At 40.5% G+C, this 5,384-nt stretch overlaps 1 pseudogene; it reads left to right on the forward strand.

The window, feature by feature from the left end:
• Positions 1 to 300: 300 nt before the first annotated feature.
• LOC125869956 (uncharacterized) lies at positions 301 to 2,037 on the forward strand (annotated as a pseudogene).
• The last annotated feature ends 3,347 nt before the right edge of the window (positions 2,038 to 5,384 follow it).

The raw sequence follows: 5,384 nt of genomic DNA on the forward strand, positions 1-5,384 counted from the left end.
AAAGCCAGGCCAAGGGTTCACTTGGGGGACAAGAATGGTCTTCGAGTGCCGGCCACGTCCAGGGTGTAGGCTCGAGGTGTAACAAACTTGGTATCAGAGCACAGAGTTCAAGAGTCATAGGGATTCTATGAAGTCGTGTGTGTAGAGTCCTAGTTATCGGTGTGAAGCGCGCCACATCTATAATTAGGAGGCTGCAACATTTAGGAAGATTTCTCACTTCTTTCACATTCATCTCGTACGTTATAGTTAATCTCTAAAAAGTTTCTTTTTAATTCGTGCTTGCGCGTGTTTCAGAGGATCATGCCTCCACGAAGAGTAGTCAGAGTTCATCCAGCTATGAAGAGTGTTGAGGAACAAGAGTTACCAAGTGCCCTAGAAGTGCAAACCCAAGAAGAGATCAAATATGCTGATTTTCGTGAAGCTATCCGGATGTTAAGTCAAGTTGCAACCTTCCATGTTGGTCAGGGAGATAATCGACATGAAGTGGTTGATACTTCAAGGATCAGTGAACTCTTAAAGATGAACCCACCAATCTTCATAGGTTCTAGTATTAGTGAGAATCCAGAGAACTTCAATGAGAAGCTTAAAAGGGTATTTGATGTGATACATGTTGCTGAGTCGGAGAGGGTGGAGTTAGCTGCATACCAATTAAAGGGAGTCGCTAGAATCTGGTTTGATCAATGGAAAAAGAATAGTGCTGAGGATGCGCTAATAGTGAGTTGGGTTGTGTTTGAGAGTGCTCTCATGGGGCGTTTCTTTCCTCGTGAGTTGCGAGAGGCAAAGATAAAAGAGTTTCTCACCCTTAATCCGGAGTCTATGAGTGTTCATGAGTACAGTCTGAAGTTCACACAACTTTCCCGCTATGATCCGGAGATGGTTGCGGACATGAGGAGTATAATGAGTTTATATGTTGCTGGGTTGTCTCATCAGTCAAGCAAGGAAGGCAAGACAGCTATGCTAATAGGGGATATTGACCTAGCAAGATTTATGATTCATTTACAACAAGTTGAAGAGGATAAGTTGAAGGATAGAGAAAAGTTTAATGATAAGAGGGCTAAGATAGTAGGGGAAGAGTTCAGGCAGCAAAAAAATGATGCCAATCAGTCATCCCTCCCACAGAAACAGAAGGGACCTGCTCCACCATCTGCTAGTGCACTTGCACCTGAGAACAAAAATGGGTACAATAGAAATTCCTATAGTTTCAGGGCTAGACTTGCATATCCTCAAGGCAAAAAGTGCCAAGGGGTAGTAAGCCTCCTGCTTGCGCCAAGTGTGGTAGGAACCACTCAGGTATTTGTCGTGAGGGCTCCATTGGTTGTTTCAAGTGTGGTCAGAGTGGACATTTCATGCGAGAGTGTCCAAAGAACATGCAAGGTAGTGGAAATCTGAGCAATAGGGCCCAAGCTTCATCAGTTGCTCCCCTAGACAGGATGGCACCTAGAGGAGCTACTTCTAGTACAGGCGGAGGAGCAAACCGCCTCTATGCAATCACCTATCGCCAAGAGCAAGAGGATTCGCCAGATGTTGTCACTGGTATAATTCGAGTGTTTGACTTTGCTGTTTATGCTTTAATAGACCCAAGAGCGAATTTATCTTTTGAAATTCCATAGGTTGCTATGAACTTTGATGTTATACCTAAGCAACCTAGTGAGCCAGTCATAGAGTGGAGTAGTAGTTCAGTTGTGCCTAACGGTCGTTTCCTTTTGTATCTCAAGGCGAGAAAGTTAGTTTCGAAGGGTTGTATCTATCACTTAGTCTGAGTTAATGACTATAGTGTTGAGATACCTCCTTTTTAGTTAGTTCCTATAGTAAGAGAGTTTCCAAAACTTTTTCCTGATGATCTACCCGGAATTCCTCCTGAGAGAGAAATAGACTTTGGTAAGACATCATTCCAGATATTTGTCCTATCTCTTTTTCGCCTTTCAGAATGGCACAAATAGAGTTGAAGAGTTGAAAGAGCAGTTAAAGGGATCTGTTAGATACGGGTTTTATTTGACCAAGTTGACTCGAAAGAACAACGAATTTTCAACGGTTTGAAGCATGTGAGGAAGACTTTCATGAATGAAAAGACGAATTGACTACCGCCCAGTTGTAATATTTGGTTCTTGAGTACATACTGAGTATCTAAATCTAAAATGGATATGAGATCAATAGTTGAGTTTAGGTGAATCGGGGTGTAATGTGATGAGCTAGAGTTGGCTGTTGTACTTTTGCTTCGCAGATATGGCGTTATTGTTGTATGATATTCATGTGGGTGTGTTCGCTTAAAATGAGCTTAGTCTCAGATAGAGAGAGATAGTGGTTAAAGCACTCAAAGATGATGACATGAGTTTTCTTTATCACCCTAGTAAGGTTAATGTTGTTCTTGATTCTTTAGCAAAGTTGTCTATAGGTAGCACCACCCATATTGGAGAAGGAAAGGGAGAGTTAGCAAAAGATGTGCACAGACTTGCACGCCTAGGAGTCAGACTTATAGATTTCACAGAAGGAGGAATAGAAGTGACGAGCGAGGCCGAGTTATCACTAGTGTCATAACTACTGGTTCCTGATGATTTAAGTGTAGTTCCAATTATGGTTGTGAAGCTTGTGGAATGATCTTTCCAACGCCGCCAAAGTTAGATGATTCCGAGTTCGTATGAGTGAGTTATTCCCTTTGGAAATTGGGCAGTTGGCAGGGAAGTCCGTCTGGAAAATTGTAAGGTTATTTTGGTCTCTTCCCTAACCAATTCTTTTGGTTATTTAAAGGATCCAAGCTGATTTTTAGATCAGTTTTTCCCTTTTTTAAAGAGTGAGAGTGAGACATAGGGTTCTTGAGAGAAGAGGAGAAGAAGAGGAGAAAAGAGAAGAAGAAGAAAAGATTCGTCAAGATCGTCGTGGATTTCGTCGAGGGTGATCCCTATTAAGGTATGTGAGTTCATAGCGTTTGGGTTGGTTCTTTCCCCCACACGCCAAACTCGTTTTATTTCGAGAAAAGATTGAGTATGTTTGTTAAAGTTGTTGGTTGTATTTATTGATGTTATTGGTTGAGATTGTGTTGAAGTTCTTGTTGATTTGGAAATAATTTCCGGTTGTGTTTTGAGTTGAAAACAATTGTTTGTTGAGGGGTTTATGATTCTAAGTGTATAGGGGCTGGAACCATTGAGGTTAAGGAGGTTTAGAGTTGGAAAATGAAGAAGAAGAGTCGGATATTTTGGGGAAAAGGCTGGGTCGTCGCGCCAGCCAGCGCTCCCCAACAGGGGTTCTGAGGTTTTACCCCTGGCGTGGCACGTCTCTCAGAGTGCCAGCAGGCCCCTTCTGAGCTTCAAGGGCTGGTGCTCCGCGCCTTGCAGAGAGCCAAGGACGCCAAGTTTCCCCATTCTTTTCACACTTTCTCATGCATGTTTCTTGACATTGTACCTATGTTTCATAGTTATTTCCAACACTCCAAGGTACGTTAAAATGTCAAGAACCCATCCATAAACATGTGATCATATACCTTGAATCCATATTCCAATTCAAGGAAAGTTAGTTTCCAAGTCAAGTGAAGTTAAGAGTTGAGTCTAGAAGTTTAAGAAGTAAGTCGAAGCAAGTCTTTATGTTTTTCCAAGAGTCTTCATTGAACGTTTTAACTTCTTTTTAAGGCTCAAGTTCCAAGTTAAGTATAGAGTTTCAAGTCAATTAAAGAGTATCAAGTTTCTAGTTAAGTCAACAGTTTTCAATTAAGTCAAGAGTTTCAAGATAAGTCAAGAGTCAAAAGTTGAGTTCATTTCTCAAAAGTTATTAGGGAACTAAGTATTTCCCAAAGAATTTTATAAATGTTTTCACATTTAAGATGAGAGGAAACTGAGATTTCCAAAAGAGTTTTGAGAAGTTTGAGTACTATCTCTTTTTGAGAAAAGATGAGTTTTACAAAAGAGTTTCAAAAAATATGATTAGTCTGACAAATCAAGTATGTCATCAATGTTTAAATAGTATGGTCTCTAGATATACCATCAAATTTTAAGCAGTATGAATATCCCGAGTCATCAATGATCATATTAAAATATGGTTTTGAGATGTTCGTTTTAGAAAGAGTTTTTAGGAGCCTTTGGGCTAAGTTTTGAGTAATTATCTCAACTAAAGAAAGATGTGTTTAAAACACTACTGAGCTAAAGTATTTTTGGGAGTAGTCTTGAGCACCAAATTGGGGACACGAGTTCATATTAACTCAACTCTCCATAAGAACCATGTAGCCAAACATGGGATTTCTCGGATAATACTTTTTAGATGATCACGAAAGTTAAGCTAGTGGATCCATTAAGCAAAAGTTAAAGTAAGGTCCTATATCACGGCAAGGTATAGGATGGTCCTTGGGCAACGTGAGGTAAAACGTTGTATCACTACTTATACATAAAGTGGCAGTTGTCGGTTAGAGAACTCCCACAGTAGAAATTGCATGGTTCCTCGAAGGGTTCTGCATAGTATGGATGGGAGTATGGGACTTCATTCATGCATTGCACAAGTAGACTCTTGAGAGGAAATATGGTATTTTCATGATACTATAAATATGATTTTTATGTCATGTTTTAAATAGTTTTACAAGCTTTATATATTGCATGTGTCTTATTACTTTATATCGAGTTCAGTTACTCGTGAGTTAAGCAGAGCCAAGGTAAGTGCTCTTGTGTATCCCTTTCAAGATTAAGTTGTTGCTTAGCGGTCCAGCTCGCATACTCGTACATTCTATGTACTGATATCAGTTGGCCTGCATCTTGTTATGATGCAGACGCAGGTACCCGGGATCAGCATCCAACGCGTCGTTAATCCAGTTGAGCACTCTAGAGTCAGTGGTGAGCCTCTTTGCTTTCCGGAGGACACAGTTATTTTAGGTTCTTAAGTTTTGTTTTGTTAGGATGTTGCGGGGTCTGTCCCAACATCTATCTCAGTATTTTAGAGGCTTCATAGATAGTCAGTCAGTTAGTTTTGAGTCTCTCATCTATGTATATATGTAAATATTCTATTTTGAGACTCGAGTTTCATTTTTGGCCAGATTTTATTAGTTAGGTTGGTTTATAACCTTTCATTACATTGAGTTATTCTGTTGAGTTAGGTTTCCGCTGAGTTAAGTAAGCCAGGCCAAGGGTTCGCTTGGGGTCAGCAATGGTCTTCGAATGCCAGCCACGTCCAGAGTATAGGCTCGGGGCGTGACAAACTTTGTATCAGAGCACAGAGTTCAAGAGTCCTAGGGAGTCTATGAAGCCGTGTCTGTAGAGTCCTAGTTATCGGTATGAAGCGCGCCACATCTATAATTAGGAGGCCGCAACATTTAGGAAGATTTCTCACTTCTTTCACATTCATCTCGTCCGTTAGAGTTAATCTCTAAAAAGTTTCTTTCTAATTCTTGCTTGCGCGTGTTTTAGAGGATC

Source organism: Solanum stenotomum, chromosome 7 (assembly GCF_019186545.1).
Source record: "Solanum stenotomum isolate F172 chromosome 7, ASM1918654v1, whole genome shotgun sequence".
Lineage (NCBI taxonomy): Eukaryota > Viridiplantae > Streptophyta > Magnoliopsida > Solanales > Solanaceae > Solanum > Solanum stenotomum.